Source organism: Lepidochelys olivacea (genome assembly GCF_965140295.1).
Source record: "Lepidochelys olivacea isolate rLepOli2 genome assembly, chromosome: 7".
Lineage (NCBI taxonomy): Eukaryota > Metazoa > Chordata > Testudines > Cheloniidae > Lepidochelys > Lepidochelys olivacea.
The window spans coordinates 46,753,568-46,769,610 of record NC_140417.1 but is presented as its reverse complement, the minus strand read 5'-3'; the positions used below and the strand labels follow the sequence as shown (position 1 = coordinate 46,769,610).

The following is a 16,043-nucleotide window of genomic DNA, read 5'->3' as shown; positions in this document are numbered from 1 at the left end:
GAGGCAGAGCATCCTGCCTCCATTTACTGAAGAGAGTGTTATCGACCTGGTGAGATGCCCCAGCAGTTTTCCTGGGAAATAACTACAGCTGGTCCTTTAAGGGTTAGAGGAGAGAAAACTTCTCCTTTAAGGCTCCTAATTGGACCTTCCATATTCTACCCTTAGAGGGCCAGATGTAGTCAATAACATTCATAATGTATAAGATTAGGTTGCTTAGGGAATTTTTGTGGAATCCCAATGGATGTTTTTAAGACCAGGATAGACAAACACCAGTCAGGGATGGTCTAGGTATACTTAATCCTGCCTCAGCTCAGGGGGATGCATTAGATGACCTCTTGAGGTCCCTTCTAGCCCTACATTTCTATGATTATAAGCACTCAGATAACACAGTGATGAACATGGTAGAAATGCCTATATCTGAGGATCTCTGATTCCCAGATTCCACAGTCACTGGTGCATTAGAAATGGGATGGATAGGATATGCCTTCTTTGGGTACACTTTATACTAAGGGTACATTTATAAATGGTTTGCATACAAAGGATTGATAGATGTCAGAATTATGTTACAGATCTGAGTATTATGTGTTATATAGGTTGTTATAAGCACAACATTAGAAGGTGTTTTATACACAGATGGTTTTAAGCCATGGTCATTAGCAACCTACTGACCTGTTGGACTCTAACAATTGGTCAACCATTTAGTCCAAGGTCTATGAATGCTTTGTTAACCCTCCGTAAGGTATTGACCCTGATTGTGAAGTGTGACCCATTCGTTGGCCGTGGGATGGGGGCCCGCTGGTGGGGTGCTGTCTGTGTCCTGCTCTCTATTCACAGGTATTAATTTAGGAATGAGACAGGCCAGGACCACAGAAATCAGTTACAGTCCATACAATAATAATTTTTCAATACCATTGACAGCTGTAAAAGGACATTACTATGGGCAATTCGTTAGCCCTTACATTGGGTTTCTGCTCCTGGGGCCTGTCTCACTAAGAGAGGTAGAGGCAACGGACACAAAGCTTTCAGGAATCTGCTCATCTCAGGCACACATCCGGAGATGTAGTGATTTCCAAGCAGAGCCACTCACTCTCCTAGGCATTAAACACTGTGCTTTCCTTTAAAGCGCCGGTAAGGTCAGAAATGTGACTGTAAAAGTGGCCCTTTTTATTCAATGGCTCTGACCCCACAGTGCCTCCTCGTCATTATAGGCTGATTCTAATACAAACACAGTTCTCTCTTAGCCCTGGAGACCCCTCATGGCAACGATGGCCATTCATGTCTCTACATCTCCACAGACCCAAAGCGCCACTCACCTGCCAAGCCCACTGACCAGAAAGGAAAGAAAGGCATTAGACCAGTCCCAGCTCCACTCTGCCCCCAGCCCATCTCCGCCTCCAGCCCAGCTTTGCCCTCATTCCCGCTCTACCTCCAGCCCAGCTCCACTCTGCCTCCTACACCGTCCCCAGCCCAGCTCCACTCTGCCTCCTACACCGTCCCCAGCCCAGCTCCACTCTGCCTCCTACACCGTCCCCAGCCCAGCTCCACTCTGCCTCCTACACCGTCCCCAGCCCAGCTCCACTCTGCCTCCTACACCGTCCCCAGCCCAGCTCCACTCTGCCTCCTACACCGTCCCCAGCCCAGCTCCACTCTGCCTCCTACACCGTCCCCAGCCCAGCTCCACTCTGCCTCCTACACCGTCCCCAGCCCAGCTCCACTCTGTCCTCTGCTCCACTCCCAGCCCAGCTCCACTCTGCCTCCTACACCGTCCCCAGCCCAGCTCCACTCTGCCTCCTACACCGTCCCCAGCCCAGCTCCACTCTGCCTCCTACACCGTCCCCAGCCCAGCTCCACTCTGCCTCCTACACCGTCCCCAGCCCAGCTCCACTCTGTCCTCTGCTCCACTCCCAGCCCAGCTCCACTCTGCCTCCTACACCGTCCCCAGCCCAGCTCCGCCTCTAGCCCCAGCTCCTCCCCCATACCCAGTTCATCCTACAGCGCTGCTTTCAACCCAAACTCCTCTGCTGAGCCAACTGTGCAGTAATGGGGGGGGTGCAGACAGCTTCCATTACTGGTAAGGGGTGGCGTGACAGGAAAAGTTTGGCACCACTGCATTAGACCCTCGGCTTTCTCACGTTGCATCAATCTATGTGGTGACATCACATCACGATGCAGGGTCACCACCGCTTGAGGCACGTTCACGACATAAGAATTGCGACTCATCTATCTGATGACTCGCCGCCACCCCAACGGATGACTCTCCAGTAGTCAAAGCCTGAGAGCCACCGTGGTTCAGTGATGGAGAGTGAGCTGGGTTCTATTTGGCCTCATATAGAGTCCCCTGCACTATCACTACATTCCAAGCACAGCACCTTTGTTACTGGCGACGATGGAATAAAGAACCCAGCTGGATTTTCAGGACCAGGCAGAGTTTGGAAAAATCAATTTTTGACTTGTAAGTGGAGCCAATTAGGCCCTGAATCTTGATAATTTCACACATGCAATCCCATTTCTCATTCCTGCGTGGATGTGCAGTCACAGCAACTGCAGACACAAAAGTTGTCACAACTGTGCATAGTCAGTGTAATTGCACATGGAGATTATGCACCTGTATTTTTCATGCACAGTGGGGCGTCTGCAGTTATAAAATTCCAGCCCTTGATGGGAGTCATGGCTTCATTCCTGAAGTACCTGAAGAAAACAATTGGGTTTCTCCTCAGCTGGATGCTGAGGCTAAGCTGAAGGAGGCTCAAGGACCGTGCATGCTGGAGAAGGATGTACCACAGCCCAGTGTCCAGAAACTGTGCAGTCTAAGCATATCTTGGACAAAGGTTTCGCCACAGCTGGTGAAGCCACATCCAACCACACATGTGCCCTAGGAGACAGAGAAGAAGGAAGAGGGGGAGGGATAGCTCAGTGGTTTGAGCATTGGCCTGCTAAACCCAGGGTTGTGAGTTCAATCCTTGAGGGGGCCATTTGGGATCGGGGGGCAAAAATTGGGGATTGGTCCTGTTTTGAGCAGGGGGTTCGACTAGATGACCTCCTGAGGTCCCTTCCAACCCTGATATTCTAGGATTCTATGAAGAAACCTAGTATCCATCCCTCCCCAACCTGATGGAGAAGCCGGCCAGCAAATCTGGACTGGTGACTAAGGGCAAAGTTGGCCATGTCCGAGAGTCCATCATCAGCCCCCTGTGAGGACTCCATAATGGGGATGATGCAGATGAGGGCACCAGGCAAAAAACTGTGACAATCACCATGGAACTCCCCTCATCATGCCATTTTTACAGGGTCACTTTTATGGAAACGTGAACAACCTCAGTGAGATGTCAGAAAGGTAGCGGCATGTGGGATGCTGAAGGCTAGAGAGCTTTGATTGGCTGAAAGTGAGACCCTTCAGAGTTCTCTGAGTCCAGTAGCCAATCATAGCCTTCCACTTCCCGAGCATTCTATCCATGTAACGATGCCTGTAGCAGGGCTGCATGAGCCTCCTGCTATTTCTTTTCAAAATATTTTTCAGAACAATAAACCTTTTTCCACCTCAAACATTAGATGTGAAGATAATTATCAGCAGTCTAGAGGGTGATAACCTGTCAGGCTTTCCCTACAAGTCACATCATGTTCATTGTCAGGGTGAAGGTCACATATGTCTGTTATTTTGAGTGACTTGGATGTTTTTTTCCTTCCAGTCTCCGCTCCTGTTGCACTGTGGTTTCCAGCTTTCTGAAGGAGTAGCATTATCCTGAGCTGGTGGCTTCTTCTGGGTTGATTTTGGTTGGTTTTAATATTTCATATTTTGCTCTCTTTTGGGGAAAATAAACTGCTTCAGTTGCAAAAGCAGAAGATTCCGCTGCAGGGAACACAGCAGAACATCATAATCTTCAAAGTGTTTTGCAAGCATTCAGCAATTTATTATTATTAATTACTTGTATTGTTGTAGAGCCTAAGAGCCCCAGTCCGGGACCAGAACCCCATTGTGCTAGGTGCTGCACAAGCCCAGAACAAAAAGCCAGTCTACATATAAGACAAAGATTCCAGCGAAGCAGTATCCTGATCCCCATCATTTTACAGGTGGGACAACTGAGACAGATTCGGGGAGTTGTCTCAGGCCACATAAAGAGTCAATGCCAGCGTCAGAGCTAGAATGCTCAGATGTGCACTTAGCCCGTGCATCCCTCTAACATACCAGCACCTGCTAACAATTCCTGGTACAGTACTGATGCAAAGCAGGCAGGTGTGTTTGGGGGAGGTAAGCAGGGAGCTAGCCTGTCACAATGACACTAAGTAGCTGGGGAGGACACTACAGAGCTGATATTGCAAGGGGGGTTGGCTGACATCAGTGTGAGGTCGCCTCCTGTCCCGATTTCCATGGGGCTCTCTCTCCACGTACAGGATATTAAAACTTGAAAAGCATTCTGAAATATTGAAAGCAATTTCAGCATGGGGGCACCTCCCCAGCACACTATGATAGGGTGTATTCCAAGACATTGTGATACAATGATTTTGACCTGCTGGACAAAGGCTAAAAAGAGGCCAGGCTAGAACTTATGACAGCATTGTCCGGGGTGACACATGAGGCAAAACACCACAGAGGGCCCCACAGATCTTCAGCTGGCAGCAGAAAGAAAAGGAGAACCGTATGGGCATAGAGAGGGAGGGACCTTCCTGTATGCAGGCGCTCCTTGCTCTTCAGGGGTCAAGGCTCCTGGTTGCACCGTCTGTTATTGATGAAAAACCTCCCACGCTCAGCCATCAGATTGGGTCTTTAAAGTGTATGATTCAAATGCCTTCCTGTCTCTGTCACCTGATATGCCCGTTGGCATGATGTAACATTGTATCAGTGACGTCCAATCACAGCCATCACCTACACCCACCACCTCACATCGGGAACAGGAAAGGTGCACCCTAGAGCAAGAAGCCGTACATCCAAGACCCTGGCAAAGGGGTGGCTGCTGGGAAGAAATGGACATAATGACTTTGTTTTGTTTCAATGTCCTGCAGCAAGATGGGAACTCAAACTGAAGTCCCTCTGGCTACCGTGATCCCTCGCTGTATCATGTCTAACAGAGACTACACACTCATTGGAGCAGGGACCTGACTCTACTGTGTGCCAGTGTGCCATGCACAGGTAGGTCACTTGTAGAAAGACTGATGGGTTTAAAGGTAGATGATCACATCTTCCATGACCACAGCCTCTTAGAGCTCCTGCCCCAGGATGGCTTCTGGGAGTGCCCAAGGTGGCACGGAGAAGGGACAATCCTGCCAGCCCTCTGCATGGGCATGTCCAGTGACCTCAAGGGGGGCTTCCATGCTCAGAAGGACCCCAAGGCAGTTTGCATTCCAGAACTTCCACATTCGTGCATCTTCATGCCAACCTACTGCCAAGGCTATGAAAATGGCAGCTACTTCCCACTTTACCATGTGGTCCAGTGGCAGGGGAGGGAGGGCATTGTTCCACAGCATCCCTCTCAGAAAGCATAATCACATAATAGCTACGTAAAATATAGCTCCATCATAGCGAGACTGCTGGCCTCCGACCATGAGGGACGAGATGACCTGCTGAGATGAATGACCAGAAGCAAACTATCCTGGGCACTGGACATTAATCCCCCAGCAAAGGGTTGCCAATTTTGGTTGGACATATTCAAGGAGGTTTCATCACATGACATGATCTTTAATTCCTGGAGACTCCAGGACAATCCTGGAGGACTGGCAACTGTATGAGTGACCCTGGACTTCAGGCATTACTGTGTGTTGTCAGCGAGATGTTTTTCTGCAGCTGAATTCCATCAGACTTCCAAGGTGGCAGGGAGGCACGACGAGACCACCGGCTTTCGCAGGGAGGATGATGCTTTCCACTTCCCCAGTGTTCCTCCCACCCCCATTTCCCTTGCACCATGGAATCCCAGTCTGTCCATGAGGGGTTAAGACTAGATCCAAAGGATCAGCAAACACTGCTCATGCACACTCCAAAATGGGTTTCTAGTCCCAGTGCATTCCTGGGGATTTCTCCTCTACCTCTGCCCCCATGAGCAGATGGGATGGTTGTGGGGACTGAATTCCCAGAGAGGAGGTTGGGCCTTTCCCCTCTTGGGAACCCTATCCCCTGCCTGACTTGGGGCCCTGCTTTTCTTCCCAACACACCCGCTGCTTGCCAATGATTAGAGAGAAGTCACGCCAGCAGGTGGTAAGAGGAATTGCAGAGGCTGGGCCATTGCATGGTTCAGCCAGGCTGAGCCTGGAGTGAAATCTCAACAACAACATCATCAGAGGTGAGATATTAAACCTCCTGCTGAAATACCGCAAAACCCTTCTCTGTCAGAGCGAGAGACTTTATAAAAACTGCCTGTAAATGAACCCAGAACGTGCAAGACCAGGCAGGTCTGACTCAGGAATTGGAATATGTACATAGGGGCCAAATGCTGAGAGAGGCGGAGCACCAGCAACTCATCTCAGAATACTTCCACCCTACAAAAGTCTCATCTATGAGCTGGTGCGGCGCGGGCATCTCTCAGCCCAGACAGATGAAGAGAAAAGAACAGGAGAATGAAAAAAACAACGGGCCAGAGCAGAATATTCCACTGCATGCGTCCAATCATTGAGATTAGAACAAGGGCTGGCGCATGCCCCTTCCTCCCTCCTCCAAACAGCTCACGCTGGCCGCTTGTTCCAGATGCTCTGCAGCAATTCTCATTACCTTCAAAGGGGAAAAATCCACACTAATGAGGCTATTAAAAATACAGACTGTCAAAGAGGCAGGCGAGAGGAAGCCTGTGAGCTGATTGGCTAGCAAGAGCTGGTATCTGGGGCCGGTTTCTCAGCCCCTGATGATGTGGAAGTCTCCGCTGCTTAATTAACATGTACAAATATGTCTTTAACAGACTATTACACTCCTCATGGCAATAAGGCACAAGAGACTGCGAATTACCCTGCATTGATTCACACCAGGCATTGTCATTGGAGGCACTTGACCGTAGGCACACAAGGTGCAAATTAATGGAGAACAATTCACTCCCTGTCATGTCCTATTGCCAAATGATCACAGCGCTCAGGCCCGCAGTCCGCCAATCACATTCTGGTTCCAGTGGGCTCCGACTCCTGTTAGGCACAAGTTGGGATCGCGCCAGGTTATACCAGTCCTGATTAAAATGCAGAAGGCAACTCCTCACTGTGAGAAGGTAGAACTCCCAAACTCAGCTGGGAGCTCTCTTGACATCTGGGAGGTACTTGAGCATTTGGCTGTCCCTAGGAGATGGCTAGACATCTGGGAGGAATTGAGATATCTTGGAGGTATCCAGGTATGTGGGAGTTATCCAGATATCCAAGTTGTACCTAGGCACCTAGGACAGACCTTTGCCGATCTGGCAGGAGAACTCAGAGCCTCACCTGGGGGATGCCTTCCTTATCTTACTTGGAAGGACAGATACTCTGCAAGCAACACCCAGTGTGTCATGTGACAAAGGTCAGCGGTACTTCCTCTTACTGCCAACTGGTTCAGCAGAACCCCACCCTTGCCTCCTCCCACTAACATCCTCAGACCCGCAGAGAGAGCGGCACCATGCGACAGCCACAGTCTCCAGGGAGTTGGCAGGCTGACACCAACTGGTGACCTCCAGTGGGGCACCGTCCTGTTCCTTTTCAGTGGTTCCCTCCAGCTCTCACGTGTGCTGAATCCTGGGCAGATGGGGCTCTGATGGGTTCTCCACTTTCCCCTCTTCTCATCAGACCCATTTGACAAGTTTATGGCCCCATTATCCACCTCTGCTCCATCTGTTACCCCAGAATTGGCGACTGGCACTTCTAGAGTTGGGTAGAAGGGGGAGATACCTAACACAAGCTGGGTATTCTTTGCCCAGTCCAGCAAGATCCACACCCTTTGGAACTCCCTGCATGCTGCAATTTAGCAATGGGCTCTCTGAACTCTTGAGAACAGCCCTTTTTCACAATTTGTAACAGACATGCTTGAAGGTCAAGGGATGGCACTTCCAGAAAGCTGTCCAGGCACTGGCAAGTCATTAATGTTCATAATGATGGTGCCACGCAAAGGTCCCAATCAGGACTGAGGCCTGATGGTGCTCGGCAATGTACAAAAGCATATGGAAATGCAGTCCCTACCCTCTTACAATCGAATGTGAGCCATGCTACAAGTGAATGTCAGAACCAGAAGGAGAGATGGGATGCAGGATATTGAGATTGTGTGGTCACACAGGGAGCAAGGCACAGAGCCTCAAAGGTATTTAGGTGCCTAACACTCCCGGGAGTTGACAGCTAAGTACCTTTGAGGAGCTGGGCCCTACCACACAATTTGCTGGTTCCAGCTCATGTGATGCTAAAAACAAATGAAGGTAAGGTTAGTAGGGATTGCTGTCCCCATTTTAGAGGTCAGCAAACCAAGCGCCTGAAAGGGGAAGTGATTTGTTTTGCATTGCTCAGCGAGGCACTGCCAGGGCCTGGGTCACTTAGTTTGCAGCGAGGCTGTCTGTAAGCTAGTGCTCTTTATGACTGTCCCCATCAGTGGGCAGCTAACATCCTAGGAACCGCTGTGACCTGACTGACCCCAGTGCCCTCAAATGTTCCTGGAATCTGGCTGTACAGAAGTTGAGCATTGCCAGGGAGCGTGCATGAGGTACACTCTGCTAACCACTGGGGTAGATGGGGGAGTTCAGGGGGCGGGAGTGGGGGTAGGGAAATCCCGGTCTGGCATAGTCATGAGCCCGCCTGTTCGCTAAAATGCTAGCGGCCAGCAGAGCTTTGCTTGTGCCATGAGCCTGCTTGGTAGAATGGTAGCCGGAACGACTCTGCCGCTAGAAGGATACCAGCCAGGACTGCTCTGCCTTTGCCACGATTCTGCCTGCTGCCCTTCCTTCTGTTGGCACTGCCCTTGCCTCACGCTCATAAGTTTTAATGCCACTTGGGTGAGATCGGCACTTTCCAGCATGATTACACTGCTGGGTCTGAAATCCTGCAGGGCAGCACATTTCATTGCTCCCCTCCTTCCCCTTTGCTCCCCACCCCTACTACATCTTGCAGGCGTAACACAGGGCTGGGACAATGTATTGTCACAGGAAAGGCTGCTTTCTCCCGATTGGCCCAGGGAGCAGAGCCGGAGCCAGGTGCGCTGGAGCTGTGCAGGGCACCCCAGGGAGCAGGGAGGATGGAAAGCAACACGCCCCATTTATGAGCAACGCCAGTGCTCCCACATGCTCATCTGGCTCCCAGAGTCCCTGCAGACACCCCAGGGGAGGACAGCACTGGGAATGTCCACCAGGCCTTTGTTAAAGAGAATTAAGCACCTTCGAAAGGTGCCAGCTGCAGGGCTGATGCGGCACAGCCAGCAGCAGTGACCATTCCCCCCCACGGAGCCTCACTTCTGGCCTCAAGAGGCCAACCAACTCCAGAGGCGAGAGGCATTTTCACTCTCTGTAGGGCCATGGAATCCTGGGCTTCTTTACTAAGATTGCCACCAGGCTTCCAAACAGTCCCAATATAGCACAGACCCACGTCCACTAGGAACCAAAGGTGAGGCCACCAACTTGTCTTACAGAGGTTCCCAAATGGCCCATCGTACACCAGGACTTCCAGCCAGTACTCGCCTGGGCTGGATTTGAACCAAAGATCTTAGAGGGGGAAGGGGCTAGCCCAGTTCCTTAAGCCAGCCAGTCTCCTGGTGGTCACGATTCCTAGTAAGTGTAAACCTCCCACCTTCAAGGAGCCACTGGCTACTAGCCCCTGAAGGGTTAGTTGTGGACTATGAAGCTGTGAGAGAAAGGCTCAGTGATTCCAGGGAAGACGCTGGTATGAGAGAAGGATTTGGCCAGGTGCATGTCAGAGAGAGAGAAAACAAAACAGGTACAGATGTGTCCATGTTCACAGTTGTGCAGAGAAACGAGTGATGAAGAAGATGCCAGCCACAGATAGATAATGTTCTCTCCTGCAGTCACCCTGAGGAACATCTACTCTCTTTCTAAGTACAATGGAAAACCAGACTCCCTGCTGTTTCTTCAATGCCTCATTGCTCCACACTCTGCCCCCAGCGCCCTGGGGTTCAGCCAGGACATAAAAAACCCTGAACATGCCTTCCGAGGTCAAGGTTTTTCACATCTGTGACCCACATAGATCTGGGTTGCCTCCAACCCAGCCAATGACCAACAGCAGAGCAGTCAAGGCAGGTCTAGTGTTGTCTCATCCGTTACCTGGGTTGACCAGCTTGACTGGCGATGTCGGTGTCCATTGTAACATCACAGCTCTCGCCACAGGGTGCTGATGCTAGTGTCCTAAAGGACCCGCAGCTGCTTGAAGGTGAACTGCCATCCCAGGGAAACGTGGTCCTCTCCTGAGATGCAAGGTGCCTGATGGGGGCATGAAAAAACAAACCTCCCGTACGGAGTGCATTACTCACAGATAACGCTCTCTTATATCTGGCTGTTGAGGGGGATAATATCAACCCTAGAAGTAGAAACTTCCTAGCCACAGATCCCTTTATAGGCACCATTTCCCTTCCCCAAGCCCACTGTTGAGGAGAGGATTGTCTCTTGGGGCAGAATGTGGTAGATCTTCTGGAGAAACTATGGGTAATGGGGGCAAAGGGAGAAGCCGAGGATGGCAAACCATGGGGAGCAGGTTTCCCCTCCCCTGCTAGGAGAGAGTAGCTCTCTCAGGACACAGCTGGGTGATCCACTGGAGGAGAAACCTAGGGTTGGTGTGGAGAAGAAGCCTAGGATTGACTGACTCCATCCACCTCCTCACTCTCAGTGAGGCAATCTCTTGTTCAGGATGGGGTCCACTGCCTGCCTTCACTCCCCTTCCATTCCATTCAACTCTCCAGCATTAAATTCCCTGGTTCTCCTCAAACCACCCTCACCCCTGAGCAAAGAGGCTGATCACAGAAGGGTTATGTTTCCACCCAAACCAGGAAAGGAGATGGAGAGGTATACTAAGTGTGTTTGGTACCAGCCTTTGGGACCAACACTGCAGGTGGGGTGCGATTGCTCTGACTGCAGAAGAGCCGAAGCCATCGATGATGAGGGCACTAATGAATAAACTTGAACTAAACTGAATAACAGGGGTTGCCGCCTGTAGACTATGCCCACCAAAGTCAATGCAGCCAGGCCAAGCCCTGCGATTGGATTTCTCTCCCCCTGTGGCAAGTTATCCCCTAACTGCCCATTGCACCGTCCTCTGCAGCAGCTGGCACCAGCCCCTGGATTCACTGGTGCACTAGTCTGATCCTGGCTGGGCAGTCCCGTGTCTCCCCCTGTCTCTGTGTACGTCCACCTGTCTCTAGGAGCCAGCCTCTGCTCTCAGTTACACCTGTCTCTGAGGCAGACGGCAGCACACCTGGTCTGCCTGGCTCTAGCTCCCACACCTGTTCTTTTAGAGCCCTGACAAGCTCGGGGAAAGTCAGGGTAACACTGGCAGGCGCTGACAAGGGGAAGCCTCACTGATGGGCGGTGGGGACTTTTCATCTTCGCTGGGCTGCAGCCGTCAGCCCTGCGACCTCCCTCTCATCCTTACACTGAGCAGCTCTTCTCTTTCCTTCCTCCGTGGCGGGCGTGAAGGCTCTGGAGGGCAGCCCCAGGAAGAAGCCCGATGCCAAGGCGCTGAAGAACTGCATGGTCACAGACCCTGCCCTGGGAGGTGGGGATGGTGCTCAGAGGCAGCTCTCGGCAGCCCCAGACTCCCTGCAGCAGCTGGGTGCTCCAGACCAGGCAGCAGCTATGGATGTGAGTATCCTTCATCTCGCAGGCGGGGTTTCTTTTGACTGAAAACCCCCAGGCACAGCTCAAGGGGGGCTGCGGGTGTCACCCAGCACAGATCTGCCCCCCGACGGTGCCCTTCATATCACTTTTAAAGACATCCCCCTGCTCTGGAAGCCAAAGGGGGCTTAGGCAAAAGCTGGCAAGAGCTGAATGGCCAGTGCCAGGACATGTAGCATGACCAGTGGAACTGGGAAAACCGGGTCAGATTTCAGGGGGAGCCTGACTGGGGGCAGCCTCTCTTCTCTGCACAGCTCCAGGAATCCTTCTGGTTCTCTGTGATGGTCTTTTTCTGCCAGGCCCGGAAAGCTGGCCCCGGTTCTCCATTTCCACTCCTCCCACTGAAGAGCACAGAGGCAGGCCTGGACATTCCTTGAGAGCCACAACAGCCGCAACGCCCTCCCAGCATCTCTCCCAACAGGCCTAGTGGGATTCCACCTTCTCCAGTGACTACGGCCAGCCAAAACAACAGCTCACCCCGCAGGCATTGGAGACCCTTCCTGCAGGCTCAGGCTGGTATTTTAATCCCTATAGGGCCCCCCTGGAAGTGTCAGTGCGCATGGTACTGTGTCAGCAGCTTCACAGACCTTTGATTGGTTGCTCGGTTGGATCAACCCCAATGAGGCAGCTAGTTTTGGCTGGTCTCTTAGGTGCCCATTTAAGGCCTACATGGACACCTATGTTTGGGCAAAAAGGTGTTCAATAAACATAAAGTGGGTGTCATGTCCCCTTCTAGGGGCTAGACCACATAGAAGGTAACAGCCTACAACTGCTGTCAGCTAATGGAGCTTTTCCTTTAGCTCAAGCAATAGAAGTCTGAGCTTTAGTGCAGAAGGCCCTGCGTTCAGACTCTGCTGGTGGCCTGTAGCTGAGATCATTACACACACAGGAGTGACGGGGGAAATCAGATGTTACGTCCCAAGTTTGCACAGTGTTTCTGACTCAATGGAGAGATGGATGCTATTCTGTGGCTGCCTCTCCCGTAGCGACAGACGGTTTCCTGCCTTCTCTTCACAGCAGAAAGCGATCTCTCCTGCTCTCGCTCCCGCACCAGAGAAGGACCCCAGCTGGAAATCCGCCATTGCCATCCAGTCGTGGTGGCGGGGGGTGCTCACCCGGCGAACGGTGCGCCAAGCGACGCTCTGCGTGCTGACGATCCAGAGGTGGTGGCGCCGGGTCTCCTTCCGGGGGCTGGAGGAGAGGAGGGTCAGGGAGCTGGCAATGTATGTGAGGCCCGTGAGAGCTAGCGTCCTCCTGCAGTCACTGGTCAGGATGTGGCGTGCGAGGAGCCAGTACAAGGCGTACCAGAGGGCAGTCCTGGTTATCCAGAACGAGTGGTGGCAGTACTCCTGCTGGAGAGAGGCTGCGGTGTTTGCAGGGAGCAGCCTGGCGGACGGGGGCGTGGACCTGAACATTGAGATCATTGTTGGTTAAGCCGACTCTGTTAAAGCTGTGGGAAAGGCTCCGTGCGGAGACAAGCACGGAGAGTGAAATAAACACGTTCCCTGGAAGTGAAATCCCAGTCAGGACGTGATTTTCTTTGAAAGCCTAGGGGCAGGCAGGCAGGCAGGCAGCGGGCCTCTGAAAGTGGACAGGCCAAGCTGGCATACAAAGGCACGATCCAAGCCACTGTAGGCCTCGCGAGGAAGGTCACATTGGGAATCTAGCACCTCGCCGGGTAGCATAGGCAGCCGTCTATACCAGGTCTGTTTATTCCATGCCAAGACCTAGAGAGCCAAGCTGGCAGCGGATGCTAGAGAGCCCAGGCCTCAGTCTGCATCCACCAGCCTCAAGAACTTTGCATTGCTCGCAGCAGAGCCCTGCGACATCCACCAGACCAGTTCTGGGGTAGCTTCTGAGACCTTATCCGCTCAGGAGTACGTTGGGGCGGCTTCTGAGACCTTATCCACCCAGTGGCCTCCACGATCTTATCCCCTCAGTTCCTAAGAACTCAGCTCGACTCTGAACTCCTCACTGAAGTTTCTTTATTGGCATGCAATCAAACGACACTTGAGTTAAGTAGGCTCAAGAGTAGAGGGTGGGTACAGGGCATACCCCCCACCCCCAAAATTACACAGCAAACTTCTTCCTCTATAGACATTTCCAGATTAAACTACATTTACCATACACTGCATCACACGTTTAAGGATTGGCTGTACAATCCCCATATGGCATGCTCTGTCCACGCATGACTTACTCTTTACATCATCTTTATGATCCCAATTTATCTTGTTGCTTGTTATCTTGGCCATTGTAAATGGTTCCCTGGGGGTTCCCCCTTGTTTTAGCTAGTGCAGACATTCTGTTTCCAGGCTGCTGATTCATTTACCTCCCTAATCCTGTCTCCTGAGAAATGAGGCTTCATTCATGTCAAGCCTACAACCACTTATAAGAAATCACCTCACCTGCACTGCCATGCAGCCCCCTCTGGGGTGTAACATGGCAGCTGTTTTTAACAGTGGAAAGTCAGACTAACCAGCAGGTTAACTCAGGGAGTGCAGGAGAATACCACATCCAGATGGAACAGCAAGGGAAATTTTGGCCTCGTACTTAGCTAGGAGACTGCCAAGGAAACGCTGTACCCTGCAGGAAGGAACCGTGTGGCACAATGCCCTGGTTTTGTGTTAGTAGATCGCTCTGCTCTGGCTGAATCAGGACTGAGGGAATACCCAGGGGGCACTGTGCTGGTTAGATTCCAACTGCTTGTGGTCCATAGAGATTCCTCTTTAAACTTAGGGTTCTGGCTGTTGGCAATTACCTCCTGTTCCCTAAATTCCAGCCTCTCCACCCCACTGCCATGCACTGCTGCAAAACAGGCTGCATTACCAGGTGGTGGGAGTGATCTGAATGTACACAAGGCCAGAGCCAATCCTGGTAGAAACCAGCACAGCTGCACTGACTGCGAGTCCAAAGATTGAGGGGACAAGTCTGTGAAATGGCTCGAGACCCTGCCGGATGAAAGGCTCTATAGGGCATGAAGGCAAGAAATCACTACACAGAGTGGCTCTTTCAGCTCATATCGGGGGCCAGGAACAAGGTGAGTCCATATTAAACAGGGAGCCTGGGCTAAGCAGAAAGGAGGGTGCAATTTGCCCCTATGCAGAAGATCAGCACAATGCTACAGCACACTAAGTGGCAGAGGCCCATGCTGAGTGTGCAAAGGGGTCAGTTTCAGCCAAAGTGACTAATGAAGCTCTTTTAGAGCCAAGTGGGTGAATGACCAGGGGAAGTGGTCGTTATGAGACACCCAACCATCCCCCCAGCCCCAAGCTAATGGAGTTTTCAGTGAAGTGAAAGAAGGGGGAAAGGTCCAGAGATCCCAAAGGCTTTAGGACCCTTGAAATCAATGGAAGTTAGGAACCTAAACACCTTGGAGGATCTGGGCCAAAGCCAGCATCTTGGCCAGCAATAGCCTGAGCAGAAGACTGGAAAAACCAGGTACTTCAGAGAGTGGTGCTGGTGGCTTGGGGAGTGATACCCTGTTGTGACACTGCTGATCCACTACTGTAGGGGGCGCTGTGCTGCTGGCAATGCCACCTTTCAGAGGAGCGGTCCCCAACCACTCATGACTGATAAAAACCTCTTCTTGTTTTCACAAGAACAGAGCAGCATCAGCCTCCGCATCCGAGCAAACTTCCCACGAGTAACTGCATCCTGCTGTTCTAACTCCTCCCGCTCTCTTCTCCCAGCAGGCTGAACTAGCTCCAGCGTCTTGCCTAGCTGGCTTTGAACAGCTGCTGTGTTCCACCCGAGGTGGCTGCATCTCAGTGTTGATGCACAGTTCCTGTATATCCAGCTAGCAGTCGCATCGGTGGAGCAGTCCTGCTGCGTTAATCCAGATTACACCCGCAGAGCCGTAACAGAGAGCAATGCTGGGTGCCTGGGGTCTGTGAAAATGCTTTGGAGGCCCTTCTAGATAATAGACACTAGCATTAGCTACGATCTTGGAAACAAGAAAACATGCAGCACTGACAGTTCCTCCAGGGGCTGCAGGCTGCTTCTTAGACAGGAAAACAATGGGGAGCTAGGTGAATTATACCTGCCAAAGGTGTCTGGCAAAGCACAGACAGGCAAGGAGAGATCCAACCCTGCACTGCTCTGGCAACATATAGGGGCTGATACAGGCACCATGAGAGAATCCCCCCTGGACAGGCACAGCATAGGGCTGAGAGCCTGGGGCTGCTCTAATTTACACTGGGGCCACCCTGGTCCTGCATCTGAGTTTACAGCCACCTTTGGCCCGGTGCTGGGCAGGCTGCACTCTCCTTGGACTCAGCCACTGGTCCTCAA

At 51.9% G+C, this 16,043-nt stretch overlaps 1 protein-coding gene across 1 annotated transcript in view; it reads right to left on the bottom strand.

The window, feature by feature from the left end:
- GRM2 (glutamate metabotropic receptor 2) overlaps positions 1-16,043 on the bottom strand; it is an 81,765-nt gene that overhangs the window by 25,578 nt on the left and 40,144 nt on the right. The window lies entirely within an intron of this gene.